Below are 13,626 nucleotides of genomic sequence, written 5' to 3'. Positions count from 1 at the left end.
TCTCATTGACTTTGCTCCAGAAGATGAATGCTTCCATCAAGGTCAAAACCAGAGTTCTATTAAATTTGAAATTATAGACACCTATTGCTTTCCTTGAGCTCCTTATACCAAGAGTCCACCAACCAGAGAAAGGAGTCATCATGCCAACAGAGGTAATTGATCTTGATTATTAAGAAAAAGTAGGGCTGCTGTTACCAAAGGAAATAAGGAAGAATATTTTGGGCATGCAAATGTTCCCATGAGGCATCTCATGACATCTGAAACAGTACAAGGATGAGTGTAGCATCCAGGCCTGCGATGGGCATGGTAACCAGGGAATCAGAACCCTGAACAATGAGAATCTTGATCACTCCAACACATAAGCCAAAACACCAGCAGAAGTGTTGGCCTAGGGTGAGAGGAATCTAGAATGGGTAAGAGAAGAGAAAAATAATGAAGATCAGCTGTGATCTCCAGACCAAATGTAGTGATGGTTTTGGTGGAGTACTTCATTCCACTGACTTTTCTCCAGCAAATTTTCCCCAGGAAAATTCCCCTATAGCAGCTGTTTATGGATACAGTTGAACACACTATATGAAGCAAATATATTTGGGTGGTGTCAGGGTGGACTGTAATAGATACTATAGGGCACAATCCATCTTCAAAACCAAAGTGCTTTCTCTCCTAACAGCTGAGTTCAAGCTACTAACAGCTTACTGATGAGTTTCTTTCCAGAAATTTTCCTGTTCTAAGAAAGCTGCTTCACCAGGTTTACATCCCCTCTTTGGGAGCAGCCTGGAGCCAATGACTAGTCAATGCAGGGTCCAAAAATTTGGCCTCTTTGCTTAAACTATGTCAACTATGAAGGGCTATTCCACCTCCAAAACTCTTGCTAGGATCATCTGAGACCTCTGATGCAGCTATATTATATATTTGTTTAAACTTTATATGCCATCTTCTTCTAAAAAAAAAAAGAATTGTATCAGGTTATAAAATTAGCATATTATAGAACAGAATAAATCACAATGAAATAAGGCAAAACTAAAGGATATATTGTTCATTGTTCACAACAAAATTTATTTATTAAGGTTATTCTTCAGGTAAGGTACTGGTGTGGGTGCTATGGTCAACCAGGCACATATTATGCTATCTGTAGGATTACAGTTTGATTCAGCAGATGGTATGTGCATAAGCAAAATAGGAAGATGTAAACCTGCCACAGGATTCTAACTGTAACATATATCATTTCTTTGATTCCAAACCACCACTATGATGTAGAAAGAGCTGTTACTATTCTTATTTTATAGATAGTAAATAAAAATTCAGCAAAGTAGAGTGATTTAATCAACTAGGGGTAGATTTACTTTTTGAGTACAATTTTTTTCTTTTACAGCATTATGATAAATGTTTGTTTGGATGATGGTATCATCCCAATCGATGATACATTTTCTCAGTAATCATCAAAAAGCCTCTTAGGACTATCAATTTTGTATCATTTAAGCATTTTTGAGAATTTGTTTCATCTTACTTGGTATCCTGCATTATTTTTTAAAATATTTTAAAAATATTCAATGTCTCTGGGTTACACTAAATACTATCCACTAACTGAATCTTTCAAGCTTTATAACATTAGAATGACAACTTGGTCATTCGCTGACTCACTCCCTAAGTATTTCCACTATTATGAAATTGCTAATTCATGGGAGGATGTTTGCTTAATAGTAATCAACTGTAAAAATAAAGAATGCAGAATTCTATTTTCAAAAGATTAGATTATAAGTGTAGGCTTTTGACAAAGAACCCTGCAGTAGCCAGTGAATCATCAAATGGAGAAGGCTCACTTGACTTCCCAAGAGAAGGAAAATGAGTAGAAAACAAGGAAAAAAAGAAATAGCTGGAGTATTGCTTGTTCTGGAATTGAACTAAGGAGAGACATAATAGGTGTTGATTTGGGGTGAGGAGAGTTACTAGAGAGAATAGCCGACCAGTGGGTCCAGTATTGACAGGAAAACGAGACTACTTCGCTTGAATTGTTGAGGCACTCACTTGGAAACAAGCGAAGGATCAGGGCTGAAGATTCAATGCAAAGAGACAAAAAGAGAGAGAGAGGCTGAAAGAGACAGAGACAGAGAGAGAGGAAAAGATGTTAAAACTACTGCTGAGCAGGACAGAGAACTGGGTCAGGATTGTGGGAAACTCCAGAAAGGGGACAGGTGATGAGTTTTGTGAAGTTCTATATCCCACCCAGGAGCCATCTTGAGATATAAAGTTGTAGACACAGTGCAATTCAAGTTTCCTTCTAACTTACTGGTCAGGGCTTCATGGCAAAGTTTGTCAAATTCTAGAACTGCCTTTTCTTAAAGCTGATTGGAAGCTTCTGACTCTTAAGCCAGCAGCAGAGAAAGGCAAAGAGGATAGGAACTGAAGCAAGTGAATCAAGGAAGGAAGGAAAGTGGAGACCAAGAAGGGAAGAAAAGAGTAAAGCCCAATAATCCCTCATGGCATCATGAATGGTCTGACACATAGTGACAAAATAAACCTGTGAACAAAACAGCACAAAAAGATGATTGTTTTCTTTTTCTCTACTTTTTGTTATCTCTCTGAGTGCCTAGGCCACCCAAACTTTATTAACCACTTTGCAGGGGAAGAGGGGGTGCATGTTTAAATTAATTTTATTTTTTAATTTCATTTTATTAATCAACTCGACATATTTGTATTTATCACAAAAAAATCTTGAATTTCAACTACAATAATAAGAAAAGCTCAAAATGGATTCTTGACCTTTTCTTTCAAAGAACTCAATGTATAAACTCTAATTTATTTAAGTTTATTTATTTATTTTGAAAGAGAAAGAGAGAGAGAGAAGGAGAGGGAAAGAGAGAGAGGGAGAAAGAGAATTCTAAGCAGGCTCTGTACTGTCAGCTCAGAGCCCAACATGGGGCTCAGACTCATAAAACTTGAATCATGACCTGAGCTGTAATCAAGAGTTTGACACTCAACCAACTGAGCCACCCAGGTGCCCCTGTAATCTAATCTTTATATAAGAATTTATTAATGTATACCTTAAGCAAGATAATTTACTAAGCATACTAAAATATAAGACATAAAGCAAATGTTTCTTTTATCTTTTTTTTTTTTTTTACAAAAATATGGAATGCTTCATGAATTTGCGTGTCATCCTTGTGCAGGGGCCATGCTAATCTTCTCTGTATCGTTCCAATTTTAGTATATGTGTTGCCGAAGCGAGCACAAAGCAAATGTTTCTTGAATCAAGATGTATCTTAGACAAGGTAAATTCTACCTATGGCGGAAAAGAAAAATGTCAGTGACTTAACATAATAAAGGTTTATTTCAGTTTCTTCCTCTTACAGAAGTTCTTAGGTAGTTCCAGAAACTACCTGTCTGTCATGCTCAACATATGCTTACATAGTCATCCTAACCATCAATATCTAGCTGGCAGATGAAGAAAGAAAACGTATGGATGACCACAGAGGAGATTTTCATGGATGGAGCCTAAAAGTGATATGCTCATTTTAGTGCACATTCTATTGGCCAGAACTCTAGTCACATGACCTCAGAAATCCTGAAGGGAACCTAGGAAATGTGGTCCTGGCTGGACAGCCACTTCCCAGCAATAAATTTACACTATAAAGGTGAAACACGAATATATAGCAGACAGCCAACTCTTTCTACCTCAGGACACTTAAAAGTGCAGGAGACATGAGTGATTCATAACCATCGTTTCAATGTAGGATATTTCTTATGTCAAAATGTTCAAGAGGCCTTTCTATTTTTAAAAAATGGACTTTAGGCCACTATTTGTAGTGACTATAGCTAATAGTAGCAATTGTCTGGTTGACTCACTTTTCCCAATCCTTTCCTTATAAAAGTCCATTTGCATTTGCAACATATTCCAAATGGTCCATCAGCTAGTCTTCTAACTACCTGGAAATTTTATTTTAGTCGAAAAAGATAATAAAACATCTTATTAATAAACCTTATCATTTCTTACCATGTGCTTTTATTCCCTTAATAAACTTTATCAACGTGCCAACTTCAATATTAGTCCCAGAATATTGAATTAGGAGATTTAGGTATATCCTAAATTCATACAGAATAACTTCATTCTCTGAGGCAGCTGGGTGACTTGGTCATTTAAGCATCTGACTCTCATTTTTAGCTTATGTCATGATCTGATAGTCATGAGACTGTGCCCGTGTTGGGCTCCAAGTTGTGCATGGAGCATGCTTAAGATTCTCTCTCCCCTTCTCCCTCTATCCCTCCCCTGCTCAAAAGGGACTGTGAGTGGAGGCGGGGTGTTTCACTGATACCAACAGCTATAAGGCAGTGGGTGGGCCACCTCCACACTTTACTCCATTTCCTGTCAACTAGAACTTAGACGCATACCCACCCAGCTTTAACTATAGAGATGATTACAATGTCTCAGAGAAGGGCAGATCTACCCTTGTCAGTTGGGTACCCATATGACTTTGGGAATTAGTAGTTATCTACCTGCCCTATGACTTGATGGAGATATTTCCACTTGCCTTTGGAGTCTCTTTGTTATAACCTTTCATCTTGGTAACACAGTAATATATTTATTATCATGGTATTTACATTTTAGGTAAACAATATTTAACTCCTTTGACCATGGGGTGGCTAACGTTCCAGAGCTGGCTTATCACCCTTGAAAATGGTTGCCTTCAAGCATCTACCACAGTGATAGGGACAAGTTTTATCTTTTTTTGAGATGTGCATAATGATGTGAAAAGGCTAAGAAGCTATTAACAGATTTTTCTGAACGTGCCCCCAAAACTCTTAAGCTTCTCCTCTAAAATGACTCTCCATTTTTATCTTTATATTCCTACTTCATCCACCATACTCAGTGATACACATGTGGCTTCGTGCCAGACACTGTATATTAAAACAAACAAAAATACTAGCTGAAAGCTATTTCCCCCTTTTGTCCTCATCCTTGCTTTGATTTTTCCTTTTCTGTTTTAGCCATAAGCAACTGGCAAATTTTCAGTGAAATTGGAAACTAAAAGATCCTCCATCACTCATTTCCCTTTCCAACAAACTCTGTGGAACTACACAAAGGGAGATTTTTGTGACTCCTTCTATGGTCAGGATTCAGGCCCTTCCTTTTACATTCTTCCTCCTTATGGTTCAGTGCCTTTCTATTGCCTGTGGTTTCTGTTTCTATCCCTGAGTATTTATTCATCAAGTTTCTGAGGTGGGATGGTGTGATATTTCCACTAGGTTCTCTTTCAAACATGAATCTTCTTGGCCTGAATTACTTTACTTTTCCATTTATAAGAATAAACCCATGTCCCAGGCTCTATAACATAGTTACAACAGAAAAAAATTTCCAATTACAGTAGTTTGAATTTATTCCAGGAAAATGCCTGAGTAAAATAACTACTCATGCCCCAAAAGTGAAATCCATGCTTTTAAATGTATCATAAAAGAAACATCACTGACAAAATGGGACATCTTCCTTTAATACCCCGGGGTCCCAATCAGGAGAATACTTGCAAAAATCTCTAAGGGCTCCTGACCATCCAGAAAGATCATTACTCAGTCAACAAGGACCTACTAAATGTCTATTCCACTCAGTAGAGTCTGGGAGGAAGTCATGAGATGAGAAACCAATGTAAGTGGGCTTTTTGTCTAGCAAAGTACTCTCTCATCTGCTCTATGGAAGGGGGAAAAAAAAACCCACTCTACTTATCCCATTGTCTGGAATCATAGAATCTCAGATCTAGTGTTGTCTAATTTACTCTTCCTATTGGTAGATTTCAAGGCCCCAGTGCAAAAAGATCAAGTGGTTTATCCATGGAGACCATGGAAGCCTATATAATAAAGTTACAAAGTTAAAAACCCACAAGTAAATAGTGCACTAAAGTCTCTCTCAGATCTGACAGTTTTATAAACTGTCCCATGCTGAGTCCCTCACTAAAGCTGGTACATACAATTGTAACTTGATAATATTTTAGTAATGTTTCAATAATATAATACCCCAGTAATACTTCAGTAATACAATGCCAGCCTGCGCTTTGTTTTTTATTAAATGCATTAGAATAGAGAAGTTTACCCTGTACAGAATTACAATTCAGTAACAGATCTGTGGCTTACAAATCTTCTCAAGGTGAAACTGAAATTGCCAATAACACTATATGAATATTTTGCTGAACAATAACTCGTGGAGCCTCTGTTGTGTCCAGCCAGTGACTCCTTGGCATACTAGCATCAGGTAAGTTATCTTAACCTGATTCCACATAATAACCACTAATAGCCTGCTCACTGATCCACCATTTACATACTCCCAATTATCGCATACTCTGTTAGTGCCAGTTTGGTAAGCTATGATCCTCAAAGCTGGAAAATAGCAAAATTCCACTAGATGCTTCTGGGAAAATTGCTGCTACCAATTTGAGTGTGTTATGGTAGACAATAAATTAAGAAAACTTTCCCTACCTTCATCTTTATTCTGCCTTTCTACCATTTCTCAACTTTCTCTACACCAGCCCTATACCTAATAGGCTCCTTGATTCATTAGAAAAGCATTTTCCATTGTCCCACTGTTTAATTGTCTATCTCCAGAGCATATAACAATTATATTTTTCAAAGTGACTTGCACCACTCGTGCCCAAACATTGTCAGTGAAAGTTGTCCAGACCCTCTTTGGTGACCCCTCTGTATACACAATACAAGCTTATCATAGCACTGAAACCACGTTTAATGGTATAATTTATTTCAATGACAATCATTGGACTGTAATGTCTTTGAAGTCAAAATACCTAATTTACTTTTGCATCTCCATTCCCTGTTATTCTGATAAGTATGCATGTTTGCTAAGTGAATGAAAATATCATTAAATCTATCAATAGCCTCAAACAACAGTGTTGAGTATTATACTCTGTGTAAGGAATATAGGAGTTAGGAGGAAAAACACGAAACACTCCCTAAGGATAGCTGAAACAGAAGTGAAATGGAAAGACCTTTCCCTTTAGTCAAGAACTTTCTCCTTTGATTCAGGAGCAGCTTTCCATAGAACAGAAAATGTTGCTTCTTTATCTAGACAGTGTATGCTTTCTGAGTGAAAGGCTTTTTTTAGGTCACATTATTGCCATCACTTGCAATAAATATGTGCCCTTTTCACTAGGCAGCCTTTGTGTTTAGTATCTCATTGTTCTTTATGATAATTATAGGATATCTGATTTTAAAAATCTGTATTTCCCGGGGTGCCTGGGTGGCTCAGTCGGTTAAGCATTCGACTTCGGCTCAGGTCATGATCTCACCATTTGTGGGTTCAGGCCCTGCATCAGGCTCTGTGCTGACAGCTAGCTCAGAGCCTGGAGGCTGCTTCAGATTCTGTGTCTCCCTCTCTCTCTGACCCTCCCCTGCTCACGCTGTCTCTCTCTCTCAGAAATAAAGAAAACCTTTAAAAATTTTTAAAAAGTCTGTATTTCCCTTCGGATAGATTAGAATCTAAGGGTACAGGTGTCAGGATGAATATAGGTAGGGAAAGATGTTTCCTGTAAGAAAAGAGAAGAAGTTGCTATAATGGCTCCTTAAAGGAAGTGGTGGCTATAAATGCAGAAGAGCGAAGCAGGAGAAAGGAAAGAGAAGGACCAGAAACAGACAGGGCCAGAGAGGAGGTGGTGAGGCAACAGGGCATATTGGATATCTATTGTTTAATTTGAGGTTGACTTGTTATAATGCAAACCCCTTCATTTTACCCAATTTCCCAGACACAAATACACACTTTTCATTTATTTTGTTCCTCAGTAATATATGCTTACTTACCTAGTAAGTGGCATATGTGAATGAAGAAATTTTTTGTTGTTGCAACTAATAAAGTAAGGAATAACGTGAGTTCGTCTGTGTTGAGATGCTGAAGAATAAGCAAAGCCTATCATTTAAAGAAATGGACCTGGAAACTATGAAATTTAAGCTCTCCAACTCCTTTTTACCCTCAGAATTGATGGAAAAAATGGTATAGTTTTTGGATTACACAGGCTATGAAATTCAAGTTTCAAGGACATATTTTACTAAGAATTGGAAGAAGAAAGAAATCCCCAAATCAAGTGTGATTTGCACGTGGTTTCTGAGAATGAACTCTTTAATGTAAAACTACTAAAAGACGGTTTCACGGAAACACATAGATTGATGCATAGAAATATTACTAAACTAGATTGGGAACTAGTCTTGACTTTAGAGAATGGACCTGTACCCATCTTCACATTGAAAGGTAATTAAAAAACGTGTCTAAGAAAAGTTGAAGAGGTTTTTGACTGATTTACAGGAAACTTTCAGGTGATGAACTATGGATATTAGATTCACTCCTTTAGCAACAAAAATATGGGTTTGCTTTGGTGAACGATTGTGAAGTGCTGGAAGAAGTGGAAATGAAATCTTAACAAAGACGGAGTGTTTCTAAGTGTATATTTTGAAGTACAGAGTTCCTGGAAGTGTTTGCCATGATACTCCTTGGAAGGACACGATTTTTTACTTGTTTGTTGGAATCAAAGCATAACTCTTGATCTCTCAGAACTGTATGGTTCCCCTTAGCAATTTCAGATCTCCAAAACTTAATTGATAGGTTTAATACAACAATCCACAAAAAGAATCCTTTGCTGTTTGCAAAAAATGAAAAAACTTGTTTATTCTATTATTTTGGCAATTTTCTTCATATTATCAATAGTGATTTTGAGGATTAGTTCTATGTGCCAACTTGGTTCCATGAAGTACCCCATTAATCCAATACTAGGCTGGGTGTTGCTGTGGAAGATATTTTGTAGATGTGATTTACATCTATAATCAGTTGACCTTAAGCAAAGGAGATTATCCTTAAAAATGTGAGTGGTCTTCCATCAGGTCCAAAGGGCTTAAGAGCAAAATCAGTTTCCCTGAGAGAAAAGAATTCTGCCTCAATGCTGTACCTTTAGTTTTAAGCCTTTTAAGTCTACCGGCCTGCCTTACAGATTCAGACTTGGCCACACCAACAATCACAGGAGCCAATTCCTATATAAATTTAAATATGACAAATAAATAAAATGTAAGTAAAAAGATATATTTCAACATCCTTCTGGTTCTGTTTCTACATAGAACTCTAACTAATATAGTAGACAAATAGATTAAACCATGGTACTGGCAGCAGGATTGCCCAATACTGATAAGAATAGATATGAGAGAGATGGTTAACCTAGCAAAAAATGTAATTGCTTAATTTTTTAGATAGTAGATACATAGGAATATCTTCCTGAACTTAGAAATTAGATAAAAAGCTAATTTAAAAAAAAGAAGTCAAGCAATATGAAAGGTTGTTCAGGATAATTTGATTATTGCCCAGTCTACATTTCAAGATTGAAAGGAGCAATGATTATCTTGAAGGAAAATATGCTACTTCATTTAGCACTAAATTACATGTCTTATCCTCCTTTCCCTAAATTATAATCTTCTGAAGGAAAAGGAACATTTCTCAGAATGCCTTGTTCATGACAGGTACACAATAAATGGTTACTGAATAAATTAGCATCTCGGATGTTCATCATTCAACACATATTGAATATGTTCCAAAACTGTGCTAAGTGTGGGGGCTGCAGTGGTAAAAACACACAGTCATTCCCTCATGAAAGCAAGTCATGGTTTATCTGACCTAGGGGTTGACAAAGGTGTTCAGAGATACAGTGGAGAAAAAGAGATTACACGATTTATGTCAAATTCAGAAAGTTAGCAGGTTTTTTTCCAGAACATTTTGTTGGCTTCTTAACTATTACATATTTAAACCATTCTGTGGAGACAATCTGGAGGTTCAGGGCATCAGTGGAGTTGTCAGAAAGACCCAAGCCTATATCCTGGCATCACTACTACCTACATCACTGTAGTCAAGTTGCCTAACATCTCTTAACTTCAGGATGCCCAACTATAAAATGGGAATAATATCTAACAGACAGGGTTTGTGTTTGGGGGTGGGTGGGGAGGATGAAGTAGTGTCAGTAAAGCTTGCAGCTCAGCACTAGCTTGTGGAAAGTCAGCAATAAATGGTAACTAGTTTTCATATACTTTATACGTTAAAGCTACTATCTCCAGGGTGACAAGCTCCCTAAGCAAAGTAACCACTGCACTAAATAGAACTTCCTCATATTTGTCCAAGCATGCATCCATTAGGCTCAGAGGATCTTCCCTTCTTTCAGGATGACTGAGGCTGTGCTCAAATCAGTCATTTATCCAAGAGGAAGTCCCCAACATGTGATGGTAGGCTATAAAGAGGAATTTCCATAAAGAAGAGGTATTTACTTTTTAAATAATTATATATATATAACTTATAAATATAAATAAGTATACATAGACTATACATTTATACATGTATATATATTCATGAGAATCACAGGCTATTAGACCTAGAAGTATTGGAGACCATCTAAATCTCCCTTTATAAAAGCTCGGAAAAGCAAAATAACTTCTCCAAGGACACCAATTAGTGTCCAAGTGAGGACAACTTATGAGTTCGAAAATATGATCTATTACCTATAATTTATCTCCATACTTTAGAATTATTATTTTTCAAAGGGATAAATGCTATTTCCCAAAAAATCCTAAGACCTACACTATCCCTGCAAAAATTAAAAAGACCATGTTTTTTTCTCTAACATGACTCATAATGTTTTAATTAAGAGTCTCTGGTCACTACATGGGAATTATAAATGGATGGCAAGTCTGTCTGTTATTCCCATGTGCCTGGCACTATATTAAGTACTTTGTGTGATTTCTCATTTAATCCTCACCTACAACTGGTTAAGATACATACCTTTATTTTCAAAATTATCCAGATGGATTAACTCAGGCTCAGCGAAGTTACATTTGTACAAGTTCACACTGCTACTAATAGTAGTAGGAAGGCAAGATTTGAAACTATTCAGCCTAACTCCAGAGTTACAGAAATATGAGAGATTCTTGGCACTAAACTTGCCAAATCCTGCCCTTTCATCTTATTTTTCAGTGTTCAGTCTTCTCTGCTCAATCCATGCTATATTATGCTGAGTGCTTGACCTGATTGTCTAGCTGGTGGATTAAAGATTACAGTCATGTAAGTCAGAAGAAATCAGCTCAGGGCTTTGTGTTACTGTAGCTAAGGAGTGGAATGGATAGACTGAATCATTTGCTTCTGCAGGTGATGACACAGGACTGCAGCTTCCTTGGGGTGTGAACAGGATGGCCCAATAGAGGGCTTGGTGTCCTGTGGACCTCAATAATATAAAAATCTTCCTGGACAGCTTTCCAAATCGCTAAGAAAATTACATTACCCAAATATCTCTAAAGGCCAACTGCCTTTAACAATTCTCTTTGCTAATCTCATATTCTACATTCAAGCAGAAAATCATCAAAGTTACTGCAAAGTCTATCTATGTCCCCTGCAGCAGCAGACAAAGAGAGTCAGGTAGAGTAGCTCTCTTACATACAGGTCACATAACTGCAATGATAAGTGACACTTTTATAGATCCATTTATTTGACAAAGAGTATGGAAATTGAATTGAATTGAAATCAGAATTGTGGGCCTACCTCACATTACAACCTAGGGCTTGTCACTACCCCATATGAACTTCAATACCTTTTATATAATGGAACTGATTTCATTTGCTTTTGTTTATTTAATGTGTTTAGTATGCCCATCAAATAAGAATGTTTTGGACATGGATGTGGAAAATGTTACACAAAAATCTGATAATGTCATTAGTAACTAGTAGTATTTGGAAGGATTTTTATGCCTTATTTATCATATGTAGCTTATTGAGGTAGAGGTATATCAGTCCTACACTAAGGGAATGATACAAATCACAGAGGATCTGGCTGTCATCAATGTTAAAGGAAATCTCTCTTGTCCAGAATAGGTGACAGATTCCAAATAACATCACTGAGTGGAACTCTTAGGGATGATACATCCAAACCCACCTAGGGAAACAAAGTCTTAGGAGAGATGGAGGGACTTGCTCAAACCCACCCAGTTTCAGTCCAATGCTCTCCTAATGTTGTTTTATTCTCTTCTTCATTTTGATTATTACAATCTAATTTTCTTTTAATCTAAAAGGGAGAAATTTGCATGACTGATCCAGTGGCTTTTAATGATCAGGCTGCATTTTCTGAAAACTTCACGGAATAAGTCAGATGAAAAGAAAATGACTCAGGGCAGCTCTGGGACATGGGCTGGCAACCATCACGCCAAGATGACAGCCACTTGTCACTAATGTAATAACCACAAGCAGTATGACTCTTCTCCCTCTTTCTGTGGTTAGTGCAGAGGTGGCAAAGCACCAGCCCTTGGGAAACTCCTGGGAAATAAAAAGGAGACTAAATGAGGCATATTTTCTTCCAAGTTTATTTAAAATGCAAGGATGGTGATTGGATTTGAAAAGTATTAGCCACCACTCTCTCCTTCTCAAACACTCTATTTTACTTTCACCCACTCAAAATTTTTTTATGAATAAGACCATTTAGTCACCCAACAAAAGGAAGTAACCAAGGACTGGTGGTTGCTTATATTATTTCACGTGTTAAAAAGCCGTAAGCCTTCAATAGATCTACAAATGCCAATTGAAATTTTTAGGTATTTAACAGAGGTATTAACCTCTGTCAATGCTGTCTGTGTTTGTATTCCTTCTCCAAAACTAACAACCCCATATCCCGTGACAACTCCTCACCTCACAGGTCCATTGGAGACATTGTCCCCAGAATGTACCTGAGTTAGTCAAAATTTCCTAAAAAGTGTTACAAAAATTGAAAGTAGAGGACACCAGCAGATTACAATGAATCTATGATCTCCCTTGATCCCATTTTACCTCTATCAGTGCTGTCTGTGTTTGTATCCTTTTCTTAATTAATCACATAACTTTTTTGGAACTATATTGTATTAAAATCTTATTCATTTTCACATGAATTTATTTGAAGAAAGCTCTCTATATTGTTTGAAACTAAATACAATATTTGAATGTATTCCTAACTTTTTCAGCTCATAGTCTTTTTTATTAAGAATATTGTTTATTTCTGATTATCTCATTTCATTTTTGAAACACTCCTACCCTCCCAACTATCCATAATCTTAGTCTAATGTTAGTGTCATACCGACTCTGAAAAGGACTAGAAGTATAGAAGTGATCATGCTGACAATATAAAAGCAGAATTTTTTAAATTTATGGTAATTTTGGAGAAAACGGTCTCTAACTATGTCCAGCATGGATGTGAGCACATTCCCATGAATAAGACCCTCCCCCACCCCCAGGTAATACTGATAGACATGAAGCACCACTCTTTAACTCTGCAAAAGCTCATCCTTCCACTCAGAATGCTCCTCTCTGCTCTAAATAAATAAATTCATAAATGAATAATACAAAGATACCATCTGATTGTCAAAAATTTGAAGTGTTTTACATGTAAGAGCCAATTAGAGATTTTTCACATCTAAGCTAATCATTTTTTCTATAAATCTCCATTACTCTTTAATCCCTACTTCTGCTCCAGGTATCCCCATTAGAATTCTAAATTAAAATCAACAGTTATCTTTGACCAGTTCACATCCTCATTGCCTTTATCCGAGAGAGACAGAGAGAGAGACAGAGTGCAAGTGGGGGAGGGGCAGAGAAAGA

The 13,626-nt window shown here is 37.0% G+C and overlaps 1 long non-coding RNA gene and 1 other non-coding gene across 2 annotated transcripts; one reads left to right on the top strand and one right to left on the bottom strand.

Annotated features, from left to right (window-relative positions):
* Positions 1–3,122: 3,122 nt before the first annotated feature.
* Positions 3,123–3,229, bottom strand: LOC120249013. Its single transcript, XR_005532739.1, has one exon. It is a non-coding gene; the product is annotated as a U6 spliceosomal RNA (small nuclear RNA).
* Positions 3,230–10,184: 6,955 nt separating this feature from the next.
* Positions 10,185–12,295, top strand: LOC120249009. The gene is made up of 3 exons (XR_005532737.1): positions 10,185–10,276; positions 10,988–11,074; positions 12,075–12,295. It is a non-coding gene; the product is annotated as an uncharacterized LOC120249009 (long non-coding RNA).
* The last annotated feature ends 1,331 nt before the right edge of the window (positions 12,296–13,626 follow it).

Source organism: Hyaena hyaena, unplaced genomic scaffold (genome assembly GCF_003009895.1).
Source record: "Hyaena hyaena isolate Hyena2069 unplaced genomic scaffold, ASM300989v1 scaffold_622, whole genome shotgun sequence".
Lineage (NCBI taxonomy): Eukaryota > Metazoa > Chordata > Mammalia > Carnivora > Hyaenidae > Hyaena > Hyaena hyaena.
This window is presented reverse-complemented; position numbering and strand designations above follow the sequence as displayed.